The sequence below is a fragment of the Pan paniscus genome, chromosome 21, assembly GCF_029289425.2.
Source record: "Pan paniscus chromosome 21, NHGRI_mPanPan1-v2.0_pri, whole genome shotgun sequence".
Taxonomy (NCBI): domain Eukaryota; kingdom Metazoa; phylum Chordata; class Mammalia; order Primates; family Hominidae; genus Pan; species Pan paniscus.
This window is the reverse complement of record NC_073270.2, coordinates 51,715,421-51,743,373: the sequence shown is the minus strand read 5'-3', so window position 1 is coordinate 51,743,373 and position 27,953 is coordinate 51,715,421. Positions and strand designations below refer to the sequence as shown.

Genomic DNA, 27,953 nt, shown 5'->3' with positions numbered 1-27,953 from the left:
CTTGAACCCAGGAGGCAGAGGTTGCGGTGAGCTGAGATCGCGCTACTGCACTCCAACCTGGGCGACAGAGCGAGACTCCGGAGACTGTGTCTCAAAATAAATAAATAAAATAAAATATTGTTTTTGATATTTGGAAAAAATCCTCAAAGTAGCCAGCCTGGGGAAAAAAATCAGTTCTCTATTGTTCTTTTTATGAAGTCATTTCAGGGTTTAGTGTTGTTTTACTTCGGACGACAGATGGGAGGGGCACCGTATTTTCAGTAATCACAGCCACTAAAGGTGTAAATCTGGTCCTGCTCACAATGGGGAAGAGGTGGGAAGAGGACTTAATCTTTGAGAAATCCAAGGTTAAGCATTCAGCGGGGGCTCAGTCCCTGCTGGACAAATGGATGGAGAGAGCCCTGGGGAATGGCTCAGGAGGGAGAAGTCCATGTGGCGCACAGGGAAACCGGCACATATTTTGACTCTTTTCCAAGCCTGGGTTGAGTCTCTACTCTCGGCCCAGCCCACTTTCTCATACATCTTCCAGTTCAATGGTTCTCAAACTGTAGTCCCAGGACCAGAAGCCCCTGCAGCACCTGAGAACTTAGAAACACAAATCCTCCCCGCCCCAGAACGATTGAATCAGCAACTCCAGGGTGGGGCCCAGAAATCTTTGACCTAACAAGCCAAAGTTTTTGTTTGTTTGTTTGTTTGTTTTTGACACAGAGTCTCACTCTGTCTCCCAGGCTGGAGTGCAGTGGCACGATCTCGACTCACTGCAACCTCCACCTCCCGGGTTCAAGCGATTCTTCTGCCTCAGCCTCTTGAGTAGCTGGGACTACAGGGGCCCGCCACCATGCCCGGCTAATTTTTGTATTTTTTAGTAGAGACGGGGTTTCACCATATTGGCCAGGCTGGTCTTGAACTCCTGACCTCGTGATCTGCCCGCCTCAGCCTCCCAAAGTGTTGGGATTACAGGCGTGAGACACCACACCTGGCCCTTTTTTTTTTTTTTTTTTTTTTTTGGAGATAGAGTCTTGTTCTGTCACCCGGGCTGGAGGGCAGTGGCATGATCTCAGCTCACTGCAACCTCCACCTCCCAGGTTCAAGCAATTCTCCTGCTTCAGCCTTTTGAGCAACTGGGACTACAGGTGCTTGTGGCCATGTCTGGCTAATTTCTGTATTTTCAGTAGAGACAGGGTCTCACTATGTTGGCCAGGCTGGTCTCGAACTCCTGACCTCAGGTGATCCACTGGCCTTGGCCTCCCAAAGTGCTGGAATTACAAGCATGAGCTACTGTGCCCAGCCCAGCCAAGTGATTCTGATGCATGCTCAGTTTGCCACCTCTGCTGTAGTGCAGCTTCATCCCTACGCTGATAGGGAGGGCATTTGACCCCATTTCCAGATGAGGAAACTGACGTTCAGAGAGATGAAGCCACTTGTCCAAAAGCCACACAACTCATACCAAAATCAAGTGGGAATCTAGGCCTTTCTGACTATATAAAGTGGGTGCTTCTCACTACAACATTATAGCTGGGGGTGATGTTCAAGTATTTAACAACCAGGTCCTCAGGAGCCCTAACTAATGAGAATGATTATGTCCAGGGTCTGGGGAGATGGGGAGGGTGATGCTTTGAACTTAGAAAGTTCAAAGCAGCCCCAGTTACAAGTGGATGGGGAAATATGTCAGTATTTTATTTTTGAGACAGGGTCTTGCTCTGTTGCCCAAGCTGGAGTGCAGTGGCACAATCACGGCTCACTGCAACCTGTGCCTCCCAGGCTCAGGCGATCCTCCCACCTCTGCCTCCCAAGTAGTTGGGACCACAGGCACGCTCCACCACGCCTGGCTAGTTTTTGCAATTTTTGTAGAGATGGGTTTACCATGTTGCCCAGGCTGGTCTCAAAATCTTGAGCTCAAGGGATCCATCTGCCTCGGCTTCCCAAAGTACTGGGATTACAGGCATGAGCCACCGCACCCAGCCATATTTCAGTATTTTTACAACCATTGCTGCTATACCAGTGCATACTGGCTGCACACCAATCCTCCAGTCCCCTTCCTAGAAGGAGGGTCTCCTGAAGCTGGCACTGGGTGGTGGGCCTGCAGCTAACGATAGCCCCAAAGCAAGCACAGGTATAACAAGTGTCTCGTGGGAATCCTGTTCAGCAATGCTTCTCAAATTTGATTGCACATTGGAATCACTCAGGATTTTCTCTTGAATACTGATGCCTGACTTTCACCTCCCCTCCTGTAGATTCTGACTTAATTGGTCTAGGGTACAGCCTGAGCGTTGGGAAATTTTTTAAGCCTCGGTGATTCTAATATGCAGGAAGGGTTAATAACATTGCTATACCGGGCCCCGGAACCTGTAAGAGTCTCCAGATTAAGAACGCCTGGTTAGTGTCAGTATTTCCTAAGGCCGGGGAATTTTAAAAAACAAAGGTTCTCAAGAGATTCTGGTTTAGTAATCAGTGTGATCTGGAAGTAGATGTTAGCAAGCTCCTTCGGTTTAGAAATCACTGATAGGGACAGCCGCTGCTGGCTGTGTTCACTGAGAGGTTCAGAGATTCTACCCCCTCTCTCCCACCCACCCCCAACATAGTTGAAGCAATTGAGAACACTTTGCCAGGAAGTATCCAGAACCAATTTCTGCAGCTCTTCCTTCCCCTGTGCTACGGAGACATTGCTTCAAAGAACACGCTCTGTAAAAGAGCCCAAGACACCCTCCCGGGAGAGTCATTTCTGACTGTGCTGCTGCAGAGCCCCAGGGCTGCAGGCTGGGCTGGGCCTGCTCTGATTGCCTGTTCTTCCCATTAATCCTGGGACACCCTCATTTAGATGCGATCTGCATACATTTGCATATTAAATTCCAGTGCCCCCTCCCATTCCTCCCACCCCTGTGGCATGTTAGGGGAAAACAAAAACTAATGTATTCACAAAGCCTGCTGAGATGTGTTCAAACCTGAACTTCACGCAGCGCTGGGACTTTGATACACCTGAAGCCGGGGGTGCTGGGATGCAGGGAAGATGGCACAGTCTCTGCATGGATGCAAGGAAGGCCAGCGGAAGGGAAGCACTCGAAGCTTCCCAGGGTCTGGAAGTAGCAGTTCCAGCCCAGCTCCTGATGAGAGGCGATGCAGGATTTCTCCAATGGGAAAACACGGGGAGCACGTGGGGAGGAGGCGGGTGAGATTCATGGGGGGCCTGGTTTGGAGACCATCCATAAGGCTCTCTCAGCTCCAACCATGGGCTCCATAAAGAGGCCAACTAGGTGACAGCTGGTACAGTGGAAGGGGCTGGATGCTGGAATCTGGCATACCTGGATTTGGATTTGCACTGTGTGACCTTGGGTAAATGACTTTCCCTCCCCGAACCTCAGTTTCTTCATCTTTGTAATGGGAGTTAAAATTAAGCTGATTATATGGTCATGGGAGTCATGTCTTTAACCAATCATGGAATTATCTTTCCCAAGTCCCTTCTGAGATTGGGAAGGAATCTGCTAATGAGTGAGTCTTGGAGGGTGGAGGGGCTCCAGAAATCTACACCTGCATGACAAACGGCCTCGAAATTTAAAGGCTCTGAAACAATTTATTGTGACTGTATCTCACTATTCTGTGGGTCAGAAATTTGGACAGAACACAGCAGGGCTGCTCCTTCTGCTCTATGATGCCTGAGGCCTCAGCTGAGGGAGTCAGCTGGTGGCTCAGTGTGGACTGGAAAGTCCAAGGTGTTTTACTCCCATTCCTGGATGGATTCATCATGTTTTTATTTTTTATTTTTTGAGTCAGAGTCTCACTTTTTCTCCCAGACTGGAGTGCAGTGGCACGAACATAGCTCATGGCAGCCCCTAACTCCTGGGCTTAAGTGATCCTCCCGCCCCAGCCTCCTGAGTAGCTGCTACTACAGGCATGCGCCACCACACCCAGCAAATTTTTTGTTTGTTTTTGGCAGGGATGGAGTCTCACTATGTTGCTCAGGTTTGTGTCAAACTCCTGGGCTCAAGTGATACTCCTGCCTCAGCCTCCAAAAGTGCTGGGATTGCAGGTGTGAGCCACCACGCCTGGCCTATTAATCATGTTTTTTCTTTTCTGTATTTTATGATGCTTTGACATCCAGGGGCCTTATGGACACGAAAAGGGACTGCCCCTCCTAGGGATAGCTAATTCCTAGAGATGGCAATCTTGCCTGGGAGCACCTCTTAATGTGCAAACCAACCAATCTTGATTCCATAACCCCCATCCACCTCCTACCTCCTTTTATCAGCTCCTGCAGTTCAGGATGCTATCCCCCATTCTAGATCATCCTGCTTAGGTACTAGACAACTAGGGACCACCCCTATAGCCCAGAACCCAAGGGAATTGTTCAAGCTAGCCAGTCCTAAACCCATCCAGCTCATCTACCCTGCCTTGCCTATTCCTTCCCACCAAAATCACAATGAAGACTCTGGCCCACACTTCCCCCTTCCTCCTTCTGCCTCCTGACTGATGCTGGTACTTCCCCATGTGGCCCTGTGTGACATGGCATGCCCCCTCCTCTTGAGAACTGTGGTTAACCAACTGTCTTTCAATGACAATCATCTCCTGATCTGTTGGCCTCGCCATACCTGAATAAAAACAAAATCCCAGGTACAATTTAAAACATGGGGGTCAGCCGGTGCGGTGACTCATGCCTGTGATCCCAGCACTTTGGGAGGGCGAGGTGGGAGGATTGTTTGAGCCCAGGAGTTTGAGACCAGCCTGGGCAACATAGCAAGACCACCATCTCTAAAATAAAAAAGAAAAATATGTATATAAAACACTGGGGTCTTGGCAGAGCTAGCTGGAAGGCTGGGCTGTAGTGTGCCCTTCTCCTTTCCCCATGTAATCTCCATGTGGTCTCTCCAGTCAGTCTTCTTACGGAGTGAGTGACTCAGGGCTCCCAGAGACCAAGGCAGAGCCACTTCCCTTAAAGTCTGGGCCTGAAGCTGGCATAGTGTCACATCCACTGTATTCTATTGGCCAAAGCAGTCACAGGCCAGGAGAGGAAGATAGAGCCCAATTCTCTATCTCCTGTGATATGAAAGGAGTATCACAGAGCGTGCAGCCATCTTTAATCTTCCAGGGATGGAGAGGTATCCTCCCACTGGAAACCTCCCCCGGGCATCAGGGATGCAGACGTGTGACTGGGTTTGGGCCATAGGATGCTCCCCCCAGATCTCTGAATCTTAGGAGACTGCTGGATTGATGTATGAGCAGAGCCCAGCAGTCCTGAGGGTCCTCCAGGGTCAGTCCAGGCTGACCTTGCTACGCGTTCCTGATCATGCCCACTGTGGGCCAGTCTCCCTCGACACCAGCTCACCTTCCAAACTTGGCCTTGAGCCTTCACATCGCTGCTGTGAGCCTCCAGAAATCTGTTTAGTACATTCCTTTTTGCTTAAGTTAGCCTGAGCCAGTTTTGCTTATTTAAAACCCAGGGCCCCCACTAATACAGGACCATTCTCTTCCTTCTCCTCACTCCCTGAGTGCCTGGCTTTAATGGAAAGCACCACTGGCCTCATTTCCTAAATTAGCCCCCTGGGTAGCACCTGCCGAGGTCCCAGTGGCACCTCCAATGTAACCTGGTCCAAATCCAGTCCTCCCCAGCCCTGCTCCTCCCTCTGGGCCCCTCCTCCAGCTTCCTATTCATTCCCAGGCCTTCCCAATTTCCAAATCACCTGTATGGCATCCGATAGCCCCCCACAATGACATTCAAGTAACTGACAACCTGGACAGTCCTCTTTAATCCAGCCCCTCTGTATTTATTTGCTTGCATGGGCTGCCATAACAAAGTCCCACAGATGGGTGGCTTAAACAACAGAAATGTATTTTCTCATAGTTCTGGAGGCAGAAGTCCTAGATCAAGGTGCTGGCAGGGCTGGTTTCTTCTGAGCCCCCCTTCCTGGGTCTGTAGATGGCCGTCTACTTTCCTTGTCTTCGCATGGTCTCCCCTCTGTGCGTGTCTGTGTCCTAATTTCCTCTTCTTAAGGACGCCAGTCATATTGGATTAAGGCCCATTCCCATGACCTCATTTTAACTTAATTACCTCTTTAAATACCCTATCTCCAGATACAGTCACCTTCTGAAGTGCTAGGGGTTAAGGTTTCAACACTGAATTTTTTGAGGGGAACACAGTTCAGCCCAGGACACCACCATCCTCTGCATTCCCACTGCCTCTGCCTGAGCTTCAGCCTTGCCACCTCTCTCTCCTGTTTTTGCAATAGCTCAGCCCCTCTAGCACCCAGCACCCAGCTCCTTATTGCCTCCAGAATAAACGCTGAACTCCTTAGCCTGGCATCCAAGGCCCTGCTGAGCCTGACTCCAACCTGCTTTTAAAGTCATCATTGCAGTGAGGGCCAGGAAAGATGTGAATGTTGTCTAACGGCTTGCTACTCAAAGTGTAATCCACGGACTGGCAGCATTGGCATCACCTGGGAGCCAGTCAGAAATGCAGAATCTCGGGCCAGACCACAGACATACTGAATCAGAATCTGCCTCACCTGCATAAGATCCCCAGGTGACCTGATACAAGGCAAAGTTTGAAAGTTTACAGATGACCAGGCATGATGGCTCATGCCTGTAATCCCAGCACTTTGGGAGGCCAAGGTGAGAGGCCTGCTTGAGTCCAGGAGTTTAAGACTAGCCTGGGCAAGATAATGAGACTCCCCTCTCCCTCCTCCTTTCTCCACAACAGTAAAAAAAATTAGCCACATGTGGTGGCATGCACCTGTGGTCCTAGCTACTCAGGAGGCTGAGGTGGGAGGATAACTTGAGCCTAGGAGGTCGAGGCTGCAGCGAACCGTGATCACACGACTGCACTCCAGCCTGGGCGACAGAGCGAGCCCTTTTCTCAAAAAAAAAAGAAAGTTTGGCCAGGTGCGGTGGCTCATGCCTGTAATCCTAGCACTTTGGGAGGCCGAGGCAGGCTGACCACCTGAGGTCGAGACCAGCCTGGCCAACATGGTGAAACCCCATCTCTACTAAAAATACACACACACACACAAATTAGCTGGGCGTGGTGGCGGGCGCTTGTAATACCAGCTACTGGGGAGGCTGAGGCAGGAGAATCACTTGAACCTGGGAGGCAGAGGTTGCAGTGAGCCTAGATGGCGCCACTGCTCTCCAGCCTGGGCGACAGAGCAAGACTTCATCTCAAAAAAAAAAAAAAAATTGCTGGGCGCGGTGGCTCACACCTGTAATCCCAGCACTTTGGGAGGCCGAGGTGGGTGGATCACCTGAGGTCAGGAGTTCAAAACCAGCCTGGCCAACATGGTGAAACCCCGTCTCTAATAAAAACACAAAAATTAGGCAGGCATGGTAGTGTGCACCTGTAATCCCAACTACTCGGGAGGCTGAGACAGGAGAATCGCTTGAACCCAGGAGGTGGAGGTTGCAGTGAGCCAAGATCGCGCCATTGCACTCCAGTCTGGGTGACAGAGTGAGACTGTCTCAAAAAGAAAGAAAGAAAGAAAGAAGAAAGAAGGAAGGAAGGAAGGAAGGAAAGAAAGAAAGTTTACAGATGGTAAGAAAGAAAGTTTACAGAATGGCATCCAGAGAGGGACTCAAAGGATCAGGTTTCACCTTGTTGGGCCAGAAACTTGACTTTGCCCGGACAGAACCACCTCATTCACAGGAGTCTGGGACGCACAGCAGATGACAATTCTGAACAAACAAATAAACTTGGCTATTAAGAATAGCCCAAGGCTAACAAGAATTCCAAATTCACAGGTTAAGCAAATGAAAAGGTTGCCCAAGATGGCTCCCTGATGGGTTCTCAAATTTCTCATTTCCATTCAGCAAACATTTATTGAATCCCTGCTGAGTGCTGAGCTGGGTGCTGGGCACAGGGAATTCAAGATGTGAGCTTTGTCCTGCAGGAGCTCACACACTAGGAAGGAAGACAGATCACAAAGAGACGCAGTGAATAACTGATGTACATGCCAAGGGCACCCACCCACCCACGCTCCGGGATCCACGCTCCATCTTGAGCTTCGGTTCTTGAAATACATCAAGAACTCTGGCTTCTGAGCCTTTGCACTATCCATCCCTCCTGCCTCAAACCCTTCCCACGCTTCCCCTCTCTGCCCTCCCTCTTTGCCTGGCTAAATCTTATTCATCTTTTATATTTCAGCTGAGTTGTCATTTATTCCAGGAAAATGCTGCTGACCACCCCAACCTGGGAAGGGGGCTTTTTCTGTGCTCCCATGACTCCCCTCAGCCCACCACTTCCCTTACTGAGACATTTTTCATCATTCAGAGTGAATTTCCTGTTTATTTGTCTATCTGTCCACACAGGCTGAGAACATATCATGGGTGCAGGAAACTTATGTGCTGTGTTCACTATATTCTCAGATATTTCTTCTCTTTCTTTGACAGACAGGATCCTGCTCTATTGCCCAGGCTGGAGTGCAGTGGCACGATCATGTCTCATTGTAACCTTAAACTCCTAGGCTGAAGCAATCCTCCTGCCTCAGCCTCTGGAGTAGCTGAGACTTCAGGCATGAGCCACCACGCTCAGCCTTAGGTATTTCTTAAATACAAACATAAGAGTGGCCGGACGCAGTGGCTTACACCTGTAATCCCAATATTTTGGGAGGCCAAGGTGAGAGGATCACTTGAGGCCAGGAATTCGAGACCAGCCTGGCCAACATGGTGAAACCCCCATCTCTACTAAAAATACAAAATACTCCATCTCAGCTGGGCGCGGTGGCTCACGCCTGTAATCCTAGCACTTTGGGAGGCCGAGGCGGGCGGATCACCTGAGGTCAGGAGTTCGAGACCAGCCTGACCAACATGGAGAAACCCCATCTCTACTAAAAATACAAAATTAGCCGGGCGTGGAGGCACATGCCTGTAATCCCAGTTACTCGGGAGGCTGAGGCAGGAGAATCGCTTGAACTCAGGAGGCGGAGGTTGCGGTGAGCCAAGATTGCGCCATTGCACTCCAGCCTGGGTGAAAAGAGCAAAAACTCCATCTAAAAAAAAAAAAAAAAATACCCCGTCTCTACTAAAAATACAAAAAAAAAAAAAAACAAACCTAAAAAAAAAAAAATTAGTGGGGTGTGGTGGCACTCGCCTGTAATCCTAGTTACCCAGGAGGCTGAGGCATGAGAACTGCTTGAACCTGGGACGCAGAGGTTACAGTGAGCCAAGATCAAGCCACTGTACTCCAGCCTGGGCAACAGAGCAAGACTCTGTCTAAATAATAATAATAATAAGAGTAATACTAGTCAGCTCTTTTTGAGCTCATATTGTGTGCCAAGGACTGTCCTAAGTATTTATGTATAATAACTCATTTAACCCCCACGACTACCCAGTGAAATGGGTGCTATAATTTTTCCCATTCCGCAGATGTAGAAGGAGAAGTACAGAGAAGTTAAGTAACTTGACCAAGATTACACAGCTAGTAAGTGGCAGAGAAGGGATTCACACCCAGGCAGTCTGGCTCCAGAGTGCATACTGGAAGACAACATTATTCACTCCATGGGGGAGGGGTCAGAGGTCAGGAAAGGGTTCAGCAGGAGCACTACCTGGGCCAGGTTTTGGAGTGTGAATAGGAGTCTGCCATGTGGAAATGGAGGAGTAGGGCTTTGCAGATTTGACAACCTCCAATCTGGGCCCCGCCTGTCAGTGCAAAAGCATTTCCCTGAAGGGCAAATGTAAAGCAATTGACAGCACTCCAGACACTAACCAACTAGGCTTAGACAGGGTGAATGCTGGGTCTGGTTTCAGCCTGAGTCACCCACTGGCAGGGCAGGTTACACACACCCTGCAATGGCTGAGAAGTACGTTGTCCTTCCCTCTTGCCCCAAGGTTCAGGCTCACTCCAGAACCACCACACCTCCCTTGCAGGGATTGCCTCACTCGCTCAGCAAGGAACACCCCAGCAGGCATGCCTTCGGGCAGATGTGGGCTCAGAGCAGACCTGGAGCCTGCGAAGAGAGCAGGCGAGGTTCCTCTCTTCCCTGCAAAGCACCCCAAAACCCCACTCAGGCTGACCTTAGAGACTAGAGTAGCTTCCCCTGACTCAGGGGTCCTCTAATTTCCTCCTCTCCTCTCCCCTCCCCTCCCCTCCCCTCGCCTCTCCTCTCCTCCCCTCTCCTCTCCTCTCCTTTCTCTTTCCTTCCTTCCTTCCTTCTTCCTTTTTTTTTTAAATAGAAAGACAGGAGGTCTCACTTTGTTGCCCAGGCTGTACTCAAACGTCTCCGTTCAAGTGATCCTCCCACCTCAGCCTCCCAATTATCTGGGATTACAGGCACGAGCCACCGTGCCCAGCTAGTCCTCCAACTTCTAAAGCCCCAGAACCTATTTAAGAAACTGGATCTCAGCCAGGAGCGGTGGCTCACACCTGTAATCCCAACACTTTGGGAGGCCGAGGCAGGCAGATCACCTGAGGTCAGGAGTTCAAGACCAGCTGGCCAACACAGCGAAACTCTGTCTCTACTAGAAATACAAAAATGAGCCGGGCATGGTGGCGTGTGCCTGTAGTCTCAGCTACTCGAGAGGTTGAAGGAGGAGAATCATTTGAACCTGGGAGGTGGAGGTTGCAGTGAGCCAAGATGACACCACTGCACTCCAGCCTGGGCAACAGGGTGAGACTGTCAAATAAATAAATCAGTCAAATAATAACCAAAAGAAAGAGAACATGAACACTAAAAGTAATGTGAATTTCTTGATTGGACCCTGGGTTTTTAATGTTTTAAATTGCCCACATTAAGGGATGTCTGTGGGACAACTGGAGACATTTGTGGGGTTTTTTTGTTTTTTGGTTTGTTCGTTTGTTTTTTGAGACAGAGTCTCACTCTGTTGCCCAGGCTGGAATGCACTGGCGCGATCTTGGCTCACTGCAACCTCCACCTCCCAGATTCAAGCAGTCTCCTGCCTCAGCCTCCTAAGTAGCTGGGACTACAAGCATGCACCACCACGCTCCGCTAATTTTTGTATTTTTAGTAGAGATGGGGTTTCACCACGTTGACCAGGCTGATCTCAACCTCCTGACCTCAGGTGATCCGCCTACCTCCGCCTCCCAAAGTGCTGGGGTCACAGGCGTCAGCCACCATGCCCGGCTGAGAAATTTGAATGTAGATTATATGTTGGATAATTGTACTGTGGTTATGTAAGAAACTGCCCTTATTCTTTGGAGGTTTAAGGGTGAAATGTGAAGATGTGTGCAACTAACTCCCTTGTGGTTCAGAAAAAAAAAGTATTACATGTATAAATATAAATAAATACAGAGAGAGAGAGAAGAGGAAGTATTATAAATATAGAAATATATTAACAACTGGTGAGTCTAGATGAAGGTTATGAGTGAAGGTCATTGTACTACTCCTGCAACTTCTGTGAAGGTTTGAGAATTTTTCAAAATAAAAAGTTGGGCCAGGTGCAGTGGCCCATACCTGTAATCCCAGCACTTTGGGAAGCCACAGCGGGAAGATTGTTTGAGTCCAGGGGTTCAAGACCAGCCTGGGTGACATAATGAGACCTATTTTAAGTATACAATTCTATCACGACTGTAATCCCAGCATTTTAGGAGACAGAGGCAGGCAGATCACCTGAGGTTGGGAGTTCGAGACCAGCCTGACCAACATGGAGAAACCCTGTCTCTACTAAAAATACAAAATGAGCTGTGTGTGGTGGCATGTGCATGTAATCCCAGCTATTCGGGAGGCTGAGGCAGGAGAATCACTTGAATCCGGGAGGCGGAGGTTGCGGTGAGCCGAGATCATGCCATTGCACTCCAGACTGGGCAACAAGAGCAAAACTCTGTCTCAAAAAAAAAAAAAAAAGTACTTAGAAGTAAATAAGCCAGAATGACCATCTACTAATCTACTATCAATGTTAATTTATTTAAAAATCTTAAAATCAAAAGTATAGTAAGTACATAATCACAAAATAAAAGAAGGACCCTCAGAAAGAAATTTAAGTTTGTGATACTCTTTTTTCCTTCATTGCTAAGAATCCACAAAAATATCTCATCATAGATAAGCACCATCTGCAGACTGGCTGCATCAGAATCACCTGGGGAGCTTTAAAAAAATATAGAATCCCAGACAGAGCCATCACCAGGACAGGATAGGGAGTCCAGAAATAGACCCAAATACATGTGGGAATTGAGTATATGCTAAAGGTGGCATTTCAAATCAGTAGGGGGAAGATAGATTATTCAATATGGTGTTGGTTCAACTGGCTAGCCACTTGGAAAAAAATAAAGCTGTATCTCTACCTCATTCTCATCACTAAAATAAACCCCAGATGGATAAAAAAACATAATTTAAAAAAACACACCCTAAAAGGACTAGAAGAGAATATGAGATGTTTTCCTTTTATAATCTGGAGGTAGAAACTGCCTTTAACCACCATTTACTGCATACTTACTCACTATCCAACTTTGTTCTGGGGGCTATAGATGGGGACAAATGGGAGGTCCCTACACTTCCAGGAACTCCTATTCTAGGGAGGGTGATCTACAACAGTGGTTCCCAGGTTTTAAGATTTCACTGACCATTAATAATAATTTGCAAATCCATTGCTTTTTTTTGAGACAGAGTCTCACTCTGTTGCCCAGGCTGGAGTGCAGTGGCATGATCTCAGCTCACTGCAAACTCCGTCTCCTGGGATCAAATGATTCTCCTGCTTCAGCCTCTCGAGTAACTGGGATAACAGGCGTGTGCCACCATGCCTGGCTATTTTGTATTTTTAGTAGAGATGAGATTTCACCATGTGGTCAGGCTGGTCTCGAACTCCTGACCTCAAGTGATCCACCCACTTCAGCCTCCCAAAGTGCTGAGATTACAGGCATGAGCCACCATGCCTGGCCTCCTTTGCCTTTTAATAATCAAGTGAGAAAAGCATTCCCATGCACGGCACAAAATCTTCGGGCCATTATGAAAAAGATCAATAAACTGGTTGTGGTGGTGTGCACCTGTAGTCCTAGCTACTCAGGAGGCTGAGGCAGGAGGATAGCATGAGCCCAGGAGTTCGAGGCTGCAGTGAGCTATGATCACAACACTGCACTCCAGCCTGAGTGACAGAGCAAGATCTCTGTCTCAAAAAAAAAAAAAAGATCAATAAATTTAGCTCCATAAAAACAAATGGTTGGCCGGGCACGGTGGCTCACATCTGTAATCCCAGAACTTTGGGAGGCTGAGGCAGGCAGATCACCTGAGGTCAGGAGTTCAAGATCAGCCTGGCAAACATCATGAAACCCTGTCTGTACTCAAAATACAAAAATTTGCCAGGTTTGATGGTGGGTGCCTATAATCCCAGCTACTCGGGAGGCTGAGGTGAGAGAAGCGCTTAAATCTGGGAGGTGCAGGTTGCAGTGAGCTGAGATGGCGTCATGGCATTCCAGCCTGGGTGACAGAGTGAGACACCATCTCAAAAAAAAAAAAAAAGGCCAACAAAACAAAATAAATGACCCTGGTGTGAGGGGAAATAAAGATAGATTGCTTAATTGATACAAGGTTTTCTTTTGTGGTGATCAAAATGTTTTCAAAGTAGTGGTAATCAAAATTAGTTGTGTGTATTCCTAAAACATTTCTAGGCCAGGTGTGGTGGCTCACCCCTGTAATCCCAGCACTTTGGGAGGCTGAGAAGGGTGGTTCACTTGAGGCTAGGATTTTGAGACCAGCTTGGGCAACACAGTGAAACCCCATCACTTCTAAAAAATACAAAAATTAACCAGGCGTGGTGGCACACGCCTGTAATCCCAGCTACTAGGGAGGCTGAGGCACGAGAATCCCTCGAACCCAGGAGGCAGAGGCTGCAGTGAGCCGAGACTGCACCACTGCACTCCAGCCTGGGTGACAGAATAAGACTCTGTCTCAAAAAACAAACAAAAAACATTTCTGGAGGGTAGGCAAGGAACAGATAATCATGTTAGCCAGGCTGGTCTCGAACTCCTGACCTCAAGTGATCTGCCCTCCTCGGCCTCCCAAAGTGCTGGGATTACAGTCGTGAGCCACGTGTGCCCAGCCCATATACATATATATATATGTATTTTTTTGTTTTTGAGGCATTGTCTCATTTTGTCACCTGGCTGGATCGTGCAATGGCACGATCACAGCTCACTGCAGCCTCGACCTCCTAGGCTCAAGCAATCCTCCCACCTCAGCCTCCGGAGTAGTTGGGACTACAGGCACGCGTCACCATACTCGGCAATTTTTTTATAACTTTTTTTTAGAGACGGGGGGTCTCCCTGTGTTGCCCAGGCTGGTCTCGAACTCCTGGCCTCCCAAAGTGCTGGGATTAGAGGCCTGAGCCATGGCGCCTGGCCACCCAGAAGGTTCTGCTGGGAGGAGGGGCCAGATGAGGCTGAAGCATCTGCATCTTTTGGAAGGTCTGTTTGAGGCAGCTCCGCAGCCCGCTTGGGGAGATAAATCTCTCTTGGCACGCTCCTGGCTTTGCACGGGCTAACACCGCTACTCTCTGCAGCCCCTGCACGTGGTCCCCAAGGTCCGCCTGGATGGGCCACTGGACAGGTCTCCAACCCGGCCTCCTGGTTCAGGTCTGGGAGACCTGGTGGAGGCAGCGGGTGCCCCCTGCTGGCAGCAAACGGGAGCTGAACAGGGTGGTCCCTCCATCCTTTCACCCCACCCTCCTCGCCCAGCCTTTAGGGCTCCTTGAAGGCATTCTCCACTTACATCTCTTCTGGTTCCAAAACACGTTCATACATAACGTAGACGTCCTAATTGCACCATTTGTGAAGACTTCATTAGGGATGAATAAATAACAGAGTCTGCCAGAGCTCAAATCCTGGTCTGGGACCTGACTGCTGTGTGACCTCTGGCAAGTCATTGGACATCAGAATAACTCAGCTCCTCATGGATAAAATGGGGACAGTCATATCACCTAGCTCATAGGACTGCTTTGAGGATTACAGTCAAAGCGTAAAGTGTCCAAAGTGGTGCCCATCAAGCAGCAAGCATTAGTTACTATTAGGTGCTAGACCCAGGGCTCATGATTTCAGTGACAGAGAGCTCACCTGTGCCAGACGCCATTCTGCATTCTTCCTGGTGAGGAGATCATTTAATATCACATCTCCATGAAGTAAGTGTGCTTATCTTCACCCTCCACTTTCCAGGGGAGGAAACCAAGGTACAGAAAAACCTAGCAATTCCTAGACAGGAAGGGGCTTAAAAAAAAAGAACTGCCGGGATTGATGGCTCACACCTATAATCCCAGCACTTTGAGAGGCCGAGGTGGGAGGATCAATTGAGGTCAGGAGTTCGAGACCAGCCCGGCCAACATGGCGAAAACCCATCTCTACAAAAAAAAAAATACAAAAAATCAGCTGAGCGCGGTGGCGAGAGCCTGTAATCCCAGCTACACGGGAGGCTGAGGCAGGAGAATCACCTTTGAACCCAGGAGGTGGAGGTTGCAATGAGCTGAAATTGCGCCACTGCACTCCTGCCTGGGAGACAGAGGGAGACTCTGTCTGAAAAAAAGAAAGAAAGAGAGAGAGGGGAAAGAAAGAAAGAGAGAGGGAGGGAGGGAGGGAGGGAGGGAGGAAGGAAGGAAGGAGGAAGGAAGGAAGGAAGGAAGGAAGGAAGGAAGGAAGGAAAGAAAGAAAGAAAGAAAGAAAGAAAGAAAGAAAGAAAGAAAGAAAGAAAGAAAGAAAGAAAGAAAGAGAAAGAAAGAAAAGAACCAAGCAACTTAAGGTGGTGGAACATGATTTGAACCCAGGGAAACCTACTCCAGAGCCCATACTTTAATCACTACATCTTCACAGCAAACTGGTGTGACAGGAGCTGTGCCCATTTGCTAGGTAGGGACACTGAGGCTTAGAGAGGTGAAGTGACTTGCCTCAGATCATAGATTAATTGGTAATTGAGTCCTCACCTGGACTTGACCCAGTTCTGTCTCCTTGCATTGTCTCATGTCATCCCTTGGCAACTCAGCATGTGTGGTGACTCTGTGTGACAAGTGAGGACGCCCAATTAGATGATTGAGTGACTTGCTAAGGTCACAGAGCAAGTAAGTAGGGAGCTTGTTCTGTTGGGTTCGGGGCTCAAGGACATTCTGTTCGGGGCCCAGCACCTCCTCAGCGCCCTGCTGAAGCCCCTGGCTATCCCTTGTCTTGACAATCACAGCTCGTCTTCCCCAGCCACTTGCTTTCAGGCCAACCTCGGCACAGCTGTCAAAGTCATGGTCTCAAGCTGTCATTCTGCCTGAGCCTGGCCTCAGCATTGGCTCTCATGGCTTCCCGTATGGCCTGAGGCTCAGCTTCCATTCCCCTGCCTCCTCCTGCCTTCCATTCCCCTGCCTCCTCCTTCCTCTGGGAGGCAGCTTGGGTACAGTGAAAAGAACAGGGAGGACCAGGCATAGTGGTTCATATCTGCAATCCTAGCACTTTGGGAGGCCTAGGCAGGTGGACCACTTGAGGTCAGGAGTTCGAGACCAGCCTGGCTAAAGCGGTGTCTCTACTAAAAATACAAAAATAAGCTGGATGTGCTTGCTTGAACCCAGGAGGTGGAGGTTACAGTGAGCCAAGATCTTGCCACTGTACAGCCAAGATCTTGCCTGGGAGACAGAGCGAGACTCTATCTCAAAAGAAAGAAAAAAGAACAGGGGGTTGAGTCAGACAGTCTGGAGTTCAAATCCAACTGTGCTCCTTCATTTCTGTATGACCTTCGGCGAGTGTCTTCACCCCTGGAACTCACGTTTCATCACCTCTGAAGTGGGCATAACAATCTGTGCTTTGCAGGCTGCTGTAAGGATGAAATGCAATAAAGTGTGTACAGCACTTGGCACACAGTAGATGCTCAATAAGTGTTAGATTCCTTTGCTAGTCCTTTGCTCTAGACCCTTGTCTGCTTCCATGCATGCCCCCTCCTCCCAGGCTCCAAAGTCCCCACCTTTAATCCCAGGGTGGTCCCTTGACCTGTTGGAGAGGCCTCAGTGCCAGGGTTGGGCTGGTGGTGTAGGCCGAATATCCTCTGTGGTGCCTGGGACAGAGGGGAAGGTCACAGAACTAGACACTGGACTCACAGGCAGACTGATATTATCAAATGAAACTCAGCCATTGTTCTATGGCCCAGAAAAGATTGATTGAAGCCAGGGGTGGTGGCACACATATGTAATCCCAGCACTTGGGGGGATTGATGCAGGCAGATCGCTTGAGTCCATAAGTTAGGGACCAGCCTAGGCAACATGGTGAGACCTCGTCACTACAAAATAAAAATTAAAAAAAATATTCGTGTGGTGCAGGCCTGTGGTCTCAGCTACTTGGGAGCAGGGGAGGCTGAGGTGGGAGGATTGCTTGAGCTCAGGACGTCAAGGCTACACTGAGCCATGTTTGTACCACTGTACCCTAGCCGGGGTGACAGACCAAGACCCTGTCCTAAAAAACAACCCCAAAGATTAACTAAGCACCTACTACGTTTCAGTGACTATGCTTGGTAATGGGGCTACAGTGGTCAACAAGAAAGACAAGATCCTGGCCAGGTGCAGTGGCTCACACCTGTAATCCCAACACATTGAGAGGCCAAGGCTGGAGGACTGCTTGAGGCCAGGAGTTCAAGACCAGCTTGGGTAACATAGTGAAACCCCCATCTCTATTTTTTTTTTTAATTAAAAATTAAAGGCCGGGCACGGTGGCTCACGCCTGTATTCGCACCATTGCACTCCAACCTGGGTGACAAGAGCAAGACTCCATCTCAAAAAAAGAAAGAAAGAAAGAAAGTTCCCTGTTTGATATATATCCTCTTACCTATGCAACGTTCAGGCATGTGACTAGGCACCACACATAATGATACTAGGTACATTTATTAAGCACTTGCACTGTTTTCCACACAGTTTAATTTAATCCTCACAGATACCATATGAAATATTAATATCATCCCTAGTTTATAAGAGAGAAACAGAGGAGTAGAGAGTTAAGTAACTCCAAGTGGAGCTGGGGGTTGACTGCAGATGTTCTGATTCCAGAGCCTATGAGCTTAACTGCACTGCCACGCATTCTCTCTTTTACTCCTCAAAGTTCCCGTTTTACAGATGAGGAGACTGAGACTTGTGGACCCTCAGTTTGGTCTGACTCTAGAGTTCCTTGCCCCATGTTATCCTTCCAACAGCTGACTCATTCAACAATCATTTTCTGCTCAGCAGAGAAACAAACCAGACTCAGGACTGGCTTTGGGAGGCTCCGTCCATCGAGGAGCCTGGCAGGTAACTGGCAGCATCTCACGGTGGTGTGTGTTCTGTGACAGAGGTAGGCAGAGCATGCTAGGGGAACGCGCTGAAGGGAAATACCAGCTCTGCTGGGAAGAAGGCTTCCTGGAAGAGGTGATACTTAAGGCAGACATAGAAAGATAAAGAGACTAAAAAGGTCACATGGACTTGAGGGAGGGGCACTGCCTGACAATGCATACACAATGCAGTCCTTCCTAGGTATGGGATAATTTGGGCCAGGTAATTTTTCTGTTTGTCTCAAATCCATTCTCTGCCCTTCTGCTCTGCTCCGTGCAGCAGAGGCTAATCCCTGCAAACCATGTTTCCTGGACTCCCTTGCCAACTGGCTTTTGGCTAGGATTGGCCAATGGGAAGTCCTGGTGAGAGACTGGAGAGAAAGAAGGGAGAAGCCAGGGTCTTTCTCCTCCATTTCTCTCGTCTTCGGGAAGGATGGGGTGGGGGGATCTTTAGCAGTTGCAATGACTCCTTCATGGTTCAGCTCCTGCTAGACAGACCTGCTGTGATTCCAGCTTCTCTCAGGGTGGCCCCAGTTGCTGGTCTCCAGTAATGCTACCTCCTCCCTTGATATGAATACTTCCAGCCCTGGGTGAGGTAGCAGCTTCATGAAGTTGCTAATCTCAGGTTTGCCTCAACTTCCCCTGGTTGCTATTTCTACCCATAAAACAACTTTGTAGCTAATTCTCCACATTAAGTTCCCTCTGTGTGTTGTGTTGTGTCTTGTGTGTATGTGTTTAGAGGCAGAGACAGGGTCTTGCTCTGTTGCTCAGGCTGGAGTGCAATGGCGCAGTCATAGCTCACTGCAGACTCAAACTCCTGGGCTCAAGCTATCCTCCCACCACAACCTCCCCAATAGCTAGGACTACAGGCACATGCCACCATGCCCAGCTAATTAAAAAAAAAAAAAAACAATGTTTTTGTACAGACAAGGGTCTCACTATGTTGCCTAGGCTGGTCTCAAACCCCTGACCTCAAGTGATCCTCTCACCCTGGTCTCCCAAAGCGCTGAGATTACAGGCGTGAACCACTTCATCTGGCCTAAATTCCCTCTTTGGAATCATCTAGTAGTGGTAGAAGTCTTGTTTTCCTGGCTAGACCCCTGATATTCTGGGTCTTTGTTTCCTTGTCTATAAAATGAGGGTTCATTGGTTCATTCATAGAACAAATAGCTATCTAGTATCTACCTGTATCTCCAAAATGTGCTCAATGGTGAGGATACCACAGGAAACAAGATAGATTAAAGGAGACGAAAATCCAGGCCCTGCCTACCCTTTATGTCTTTGTAATGATCAGATGAGATGTTTCCATACATGTCGCCTGCTGCCTGGTGTCAGGAATTACCATCACATACAAACAGTCAAATACTATTTGGACTTCAGCCTATTTTCTTTTTCTTTTCTTTTATTTATTTATTTATTTTGAGACAGAGTCTTGCTCTGTGGCCCAGGCTGGAGTGCAGTGGCACAATCTTGGCTCACTGCAACCTCTGTCTCCCCAGTTCAAGCAATTCTCCTGCCTCAGCCTCCCGAGTAGCTGGGATTACAGGCGTCCGCCATTATGCCCAGCTAATTTTTGTATTTTTAGTAGAGACGAGGTTTCACCAGGTTGGCCAGGCTGGTCTTAAACTCTGACCTCAGGTGATCCACCCACCTTGGCCTCCCAAAGTGCTGGGGTTACAGGCATGAGCCACTGCACCCAGCCCATTCAGCCTATTTTCTAAATCCAAGTGTTGTGGCCCTAGGGCCTTTCCCCACTACCCCATCCCCCTCCAATACTGAAAGAGAAAGATTTAGGACAAATAGAAGGAAATCTTAATTTACACCGTGGGAAGTCAACTTAAGGGACTCATTATCCCAAGTGGTGGTACAGTCTTAAGCTATAAATAGGTTTTTAAAAACAGGGTTAGCTAAACCCATAGACAGCAGTGACATGAAGAAAGCAGGTAGAGATGAACCCTCGGACCCACCTGCTGGCTGCCTACTCTCAACCCCGCTGCCCTTCCGGGGCATCTGGTGCGACATGAGGAGCACTGGACTGGGAGTCAGTAAGCCAGGGTTTGAATCCTACCTCTGCTGACGATCAAGCACATGACCTCAGACAGTCACTGCTCTGGGGCCTCAGGTTCCTCATCCGTAACATGGGAATGCAGAGAGCATCTAATATCTCTGGCTGTTGTGACTGTAGTTTAAAAATGCACATAGGGCCGGGCAAGGTAGCTCACATCTGTAATCCCAGCACTTTGGGAGGCTGAGGTGGGTGGATCACCTGAGGTCAGGAGACTAGCATGGCCAACACCGCAAAATCCCGTCTCTACTAAAAATACAAATTAGCCGGGCATGGTGGTGCGTGCCTGTAATCCCAGCTACTTGAAGGCTGAGGCAGGAGAATCGCCTGAGCCTGAGAGGCGGAGGCTGCAGTGAGCCGAGACTGCACCACTGCACTCCAGCCTGGGCGACAGAACGAGACTCCATCTCAAAAAAGAAAAAGACCAGCCTGGGCAACATGGTGAAACCCCACCTCTACCAAAAAAATATACAAAAATTTGCCAGGTGTGGTGGTGTGCACCTGTAGGCCCAGCTGCTCAGGAGGCTGAAGTAGGAGGATCACTTGAGCTTGGGAGGACTGGTTGCAGTGAGCCAGCGTCTGCCACTGCACCCCAGCCTGGGCAACAGAGCCAGATCCTGTCTCAAAATAAAAATAAAAATGCATACAAAACACTGAATGCATCCCCTGATACTTGGTAAGTACCCAGTAAACATTCACCCAGCCGGGGTAATATGGGGAAAACCCATCTCTACAAAAAATACAAAACAATTTAGCTGGGTGTAATGGCGCGTACCTGTAGTCCCAGCTGCCTGGGAGGCTGTGGTGGGAGGATCGTTTAAGCCTGGTAGGCAGTGGTTGCAGCGACCCATGTTTGCACCACTGCATTCCAGCCTGGGTAACAGAGTGAGACCCTGTCTCAAAGAAAAAACAAAAAAGCCAAAAACAAACAAACAAACAAACAAACAATCTGCTAGTGGCCGGGCGCAGTGGCTCACTCCTGTAATCCTAGCACTTTGGGAGGCCGAGGTGGGCGGATCACGAGGTCAGGAGTTCGAGACCAGCCTGACCAACATGGTGAAACCCCGTCTCTACTAAAAATTCAAAAAAATTAGCTGGGCGTGGTGGCGCGTGCCTGTAATCCCAGCTACTTGGGAGGCTGAGGCAGGAGAATCACTTGAACCCGGGAGGCGGAGGTTGCAGTGAGCCGAGTTCACGCCACTGCACTCCAACCTGGGCGACAGAGCGATGCTGTGCCTCAAAAAAATAAATTAATTAATTAAAAACTGCTAGTGTGATTATTATCTACTGCAGGAGATCTGGCCTGGGCTCACAGCCCCTTCCATTACACCAGAAAATTTCTGTGATCTTGAGCAAGTCAATTCCCCTCTCTGGGCTTCAATTTCCTCATCTGTAAAATGGGAAAATAGTAACCACCAGGCCTGACTCAGGAGAAGACAAAATATAACCTAAGAGTCAGGCATTATGATGAGAAATGGTACAGCAATCTAAAAGTATGGAGTCTAGAGCCAGATTGCTTAGTTTTCTTTTTTTTTTTAAATAAATGAAAAAATTTTTATTGAGTATTACTTTATACATGTAAATTAAAAGTGAATCTATATTAAGTTGACTATTCTACAATAAAAACCTATGCAATGGGAATAATCAAAGCTGTCTACACAATACTAATGTGGTCAATAAATTACCCAGATGTTTTTCCACAAATATTTGGATTACCTGAATTAGCTGATTTTTCCACAAAAGTTAAATTTGAGCTTTAATATGGTAGCAGCAGGATGCTGCTTAAGTTTAGAAGAAAAACATAAGAATAAAAACCCTGAATAGCATAGCCAAATCTTCCAAGAAATAAGTTCACCAAAAAAGTAGCATACACCTATTTGGTATCCAGAGGAGGAAACAAAACAAAACACAGGCACTTAATCAACATCCACCAAGTGATCATCACTAACATTCTATTATTATCAGAGCAACTGTCGATACGTGAACTGTAGATTAGGACAGACTTACATATCTAAAAACAAACCAGTAATCAATAATATATACAGAAATACTAACTTGCAGTCACATTTAAATACCATCAACAGTTTGGTGTATCTGATATAGACTGAATTCATTTCATCACTGCTATAAATTCCTTAAAAGTGTTCTTTTCCTAATGTAACATTATCTTTAAAAAATGGTAAGCTATTTCCCAATATGCATCAGTTCTTTCTCTCACCCATTCAATAAATGTTGCAGCAAATTAAATAGAACCTATTAACTAGATCTAAAAACAATGGCTGAATAATTAACACAAAGAAGTACTTTTGAGTAAACTATTCAGATTAGACAGGCTAATGCTAACTAAGACTGCATTTTGTGCTACTGACATGCACTATATAGATCGTACACTACTAGATGGAAGGTTGGTCCACGTCCATTTATTTAAAGATTCTGTAACACCTATAATAGTATTTAATACAGCTCCCACACACAATATTCCTCTCACATAGACATAGTTATTTTTAGTGGGGATAAGGATATGACTTTAACATGCTATGAGATTCTAGCTAAGTAAAATAAAAACAATATGGGCTCAGGTTTTCTTAGGTAATATTAGTTCAAGTTTTTAAACTGGGAAACAACCAACTTCCATATATCCAGGAGAAACTTAGCATGGGGGGAGGTGCCTTAGTTGATGTGCCTGATAAGCAAACTGTTAGTCGTCTATTAGTATTATGTTTTCAGCCTAATGTAACAACAAAAGAAAGGTGTCACACTACTTCTCAGATAATATGGGAATTACAATTACAGATAATATGGGATTACAATTACAATCCCATGGGATATCCTTTATTTATGAAAGCATAGTTCCAATGCAAAAGTCAAGCTTTATGGTTACATATTAGGATAGGTTCAGACCCAATATGACCATGTTTAGCACTAACTTTAACATGTTAAAGTTCTGATTCCTGAATGTTTTTCTCACTTAATATATTCTCTCCAATGACAAGCTGGTGTGTCTGGCTTCTTATGCTGAAAATATATGCCTGAATCCTATAACAAGTTATTAACAAAATCATGAATAGTTATTAAATAAGTGCCAGCACTACATGGAACTTACTGGTCACCAACTCAGAACGATAAAACTACACACATATGCACACAAAAAACCCCAAAGAAACATACCTATCACTGTACATATGAATACTGTCCAGGATATCAGATCAATTATCAAATCCAAGGTCTCTGCTGTTTTGTCTTACAGTGTTGAATATATGAATGCTTCTCTATTACACTGACTTGTATTATTTTCAAGAAATTATTAAGTGGATTCAAAATCTTACATTTTTATTTCTAATTATAAAATCCAGATTAATCCAGAAAACACAAACCACATGTAACTGAGGTAGGTTTTTCACCTTAAGAATACATTGCTTCTACCACAATTTAAAATTTTAAAAATTGAAGAAAAAAAAAAAGACTACATTGCTCCATATACCTGCCTCTGATACTTAATTTTCTACGTTTGAAACTACTTGAACAAGTGTGACAGTGCTCTACTATATTTAGTAAATCCCTTAGTACCTACAAATACACACCCAAAATCCCTTCCCCCCTTCTCTAATGGTCACTGTTGTATAAAAAAATTGCCAACAACTCTAGAAAGATGAAATAAAGATTACTATAGCAATCTTCAATTAATTCATTTCAGAAATCAAGGAAGCAAGTTACGTTCATTTTAAAGATGACAAACTTACTATTTTGAAAATGAGCTCATAAACACATTAGAACTTTGAATGTGCTTTATTATGCCACAAATTCCCAGGAGATTTAAGAAATAGTATTTCTGAACAGAAATAATAATTTCACAAATACTTTATTGACAATAGACAAGTCTTTTAGGGTAGTGCACCTGTATTAAAAACTGCCTTCTAACAATCTCAACACTTTTTATAAATTTTCAGGGGAAACTGTAGCAGATCCTACTTTATTTTTCAATAGTTAGTGTAAAAGTCTGTATGTAAAATAAATACATATTTTAAGGAGATAGAAGAAGGACTGCACATGAAATGCTTTGACTAAGTTGTAAGGCTCCTGTCTTTACACTATCATTATGTTAAAAAGGCCAAAAAAAATCACTGCTAGAAACATTCCCCCAAAAATTCTTAAACAGCTCAGTCTTTAAAAGTATTAATAATTTTTTTTTTGAGACAGAGTTTCATTCTTGTTGCCCAGGCTGGAGTGCAATGGTGCGATCTCAGCTTACCGCAACCTCCGCCTCCTGGGTTTTCAAGCAATTCTCCTGCCTCAGCCTCCCACGTAGCCAGGACTATAGGCATGCGCCACCACGCCTGGCTAATTTTGTATTTTTAGCAGAGACGGGGTTTCTCCATGTTGGTCAAGCTGGTCTCCAACTCCCGACCTCTGGTGATCCGCCTGCCTCGGTCTCCCAAAGTGCTGGGATTACAGGTATGAGCCACAGCACCCAGCCTAACAGATTGCTTAGTTTTCAATCCTAGCTCCATCCTTTACTTAGGTAGATTCTTTTATTGTTCTGTGCCTCCGTTTCCTCATATGTAAAATGGAGATAATAATGACAACCACTTTGTAGGTTCATAGGGTGGTTGTGAGGATAAATAAATGAATGTAAATAAACCACTTAGAATGGTGACCGGCACAGAGTAATTTAAGGTATTTCTTTTTTTGCTTTTGTTTTTGTTTTTGTTTTTTTGAGATGGAGTCTCTATCGCCCAGGCGAGAGTGCAGTGGCACTATCTCAACTCCCTGCAACCTCCACCTCCCAGGTTAAAGCGATTCTCCTGCCTCAGCCTCCCAAGTAGTTGGGATTACAGGCAATGTGCCACCATGCCTGGCTAATTTTTGTATTTTGTGGTAGACACCAGGTTGGTCAGACTGGTCTTGAACTCCTGACCTCAAGTGATCCTCCCGCCTTGGCCTCCCAAAGTGTTGGGATTACAGACGTGAGCTACCACACCCGGCCTAAGTGTATGATTACTATGGAATGAGGCAGACCTGGTTCCATATACCAGCTCCATCCTCCTGGCTGCATGACCTTGGAAAAGTCTCTTCCCCTCTCTGAGCCTCAGCCGCCTCCTCTCTACAGTGGAAGATGATTTAACAACTCCTGTTTCCTTAAGATACCATGACTCCTCAGCAGAGTCACATTTGGCAGTCCCACGGATCTGTGTCTTGCTTCAACAGTGTTTGGACGGAAGAGATCCTGGGACTTCCTCTCTTCCAGCCTCTCACCATCAATCTCCTCTCCACTTGCAACCTCAGGGACCATCTTTTTAGCCACCTTCTGCTTCTGGGTCCAGCCAACACCATTGTTTGTGGTTAGCTCCTTCTTACCAGCCCATGAGCTCCCAGATTCGTCAGAATTATTCCACTGAGGTGGAGGCAGCCGTGAACCACCTGCTCAATTTGCACCTGCAGGCCTCCTCATCTGCCTGTCTCTGGGCTTCTACTTACACTGCGACGATGTGGCTCGGGAGGGCGTGGGTCACTTCTTCCACGAATTGGCCGAGGAGAAGCGCAAGGGTGCCTTAAAGATGCAAAACCAGTATGGTGGCTGCACTCTCTTCCAGGACATCCAGAAACTGGCCCAAATTGAGTTAGATAAGACCCTGGACACGGCTGGACGTGGTGGCTCATGCTTGTAATCCCAGCACTTTGGGAAGCCAAGGCAGGTGGGTCAGTTGAGGTCAGGAGTTCAAGACCAGTCTGGCCAACGTGGTGAAATTGTATCTCTACTAAAAATACAAAAAAAAATTAGCCAGGTGTGGTGGCACACGCCTGTAGTCCCAGCTACTAAGGAGGCTGAGGTGGATCGCTTGAACCTGGGAGGCAGATGTTGCAGTGAGCTGAGATCACACCACTGCACTCCAGCCTGGGTGACAAAAATAAAAATAAATAAATAAATTTTAAAAACCCTGAATGCCACAGAAGCCGCCATGGCCCTGGAGAAAAATCTGAACCAGGCCGCTTTTGGATCTTCAAGCCCTGAGTCCTGCCCACACAGACCTCCATCTCTGTGACTTCCTAGAGAGTCACTTCTTAGATGAGGAAGTGAAACTCATCAAGATGGGCGACCACTTGACCAACCTTCCCAGGGTGGCTGGCCCCCAGGCTGGCCTGGGTGGGGTTCTCTTGGAAAGGCTCACTCACCCTCAAGCACGACTGCGAGCCTTAAGGGCCCCTCCCAAAGTATCAGGGCTTCTGCCTAAGCCGCTCCCTCCAGCCACTAGGCAGCTTTTTAATTACCCTGGAGCCTTCTTCCAAGCCTTGGTCCAAATGGAAATAAAGCTCTGTGGAAGCAAATTTAAAAAAAAAAAACATGACTCAGAAAGCACACACACTGCCTGGCATCTTCCCTCCTCTTTCCCTCTTGGCTCTTCTACATTTTTCTCAATGGTCCACTTTAATGTCCTCTGACCCAGAGCCCCTTCACTGCTTCCATAAGTCTCTCTAAGCTGGGGCCATGGAGTTCGAGACCAGCCTGGGCAAAATAGCTAGTCCCCATCTTTATAAACAATTTTTTAAAAGATAAAACAAATTTTAAAGAGAAAACAAAAAAATAAAGCTGAGACCAGAACTAGACTGCACTCTCTGGAGGAACAAACCCTGGATTCACAGGCAGAATACAAGGATTTGCCTGCTTGTCTTTGTGATGGAAGGGTTCTGGTATGTTGTTTCCAAGGAGCCGAGACCTTGGGCTGTTAGCTTTCCCCCTCTGGGCCTTGGGCTCCTCTTCGGTTTCATGATGAGTCTGTTTCATCTGTACCATGACATTCTGCAATCTTGTGACGCTGTGGCAAAGGCCAAGATTGAGTCTTTTCTTTTCTTTTTAATAGACAGAGTCTCACTCTCTCACCAAAGCCAGAGTGCAGTGGCGCACTCATAGTTCACTGCAGACTCTACCTCCTAGGAGGCTTCAGTCTTAGTGGGGAAGGGAATGAGGGTACTGTGGGGCTACTTCGGAGTACCCCAAACTTGGGAGAGGTGACTTGGTCAGATGTAGGATGCACCCTACTACCCTACTGGCATGGAGGGGCAGATGCTTCTGTAGGGCTGAGAAATGGGGTCCACACGGGAAAACTGCCTGGAGATAGTAAAACCAACATGTCATCATGCCAGGGCTGACCTAGCTCTTCAGAGCTGCTCTGGGGCCTGGTCCTGCTGGTTGCAAGGGATAGGGGATGAGGGTCCTAACCTATCCAGAGGCCTCCTGTTCCATTCCCTCAACCCAAAAGGGAAACCTAGGAAAGAAAACTTTACCTAAGAAAAGGACCAGATGAATCCCCTCATACACAAGTGCACACAAATAACAGCTCAAAGCACCCTTTGTCCTTTTTATTTTTATTTATTTATTTATTTTTTGAAGCGGAGTTTCTCTCTTGTCGCAATGGCACAATCTCGGCAACCTCCGCCTCTGGGGTTCAAGCGATTCTCCTGCCTCAGCCTCTCGAGTAGCTGGGACTACAGGCGCGCGCCACCACACCCAGTGAAATTTTGTATTTTTAGTAGAGACAGAGTTTCACCATGTTGGCCAGGCTGGTCTCGAACTCCTGACCTCAAGTGATCCACCGGCCTCAGCCTCCCAAAGTGCTGGTTATTACAGGTGTGACCCACCGAGCCCGGACCTTTTCTCCTTATTAATAGGTCTTCTCCTTAGGACTTTTTGTTTGTTTGTTTGAGACAGAGTT

At 47.2% G+C, this 27,953-nt stretch overlaps 1 pseudogene; it reads left to right on the top strand.

Moving 5' to 3' along the window:
* The first annotated feature begins 24,151 nt into the window (after positions 1-24,151).
* LOC129394938 (ferritin light chain-like) lies at positions 24,152-27,020 on the top strand (annotated as a pseudogene).
* Positions 27,021-27,953: the final 933 nt, after the last annotated feature.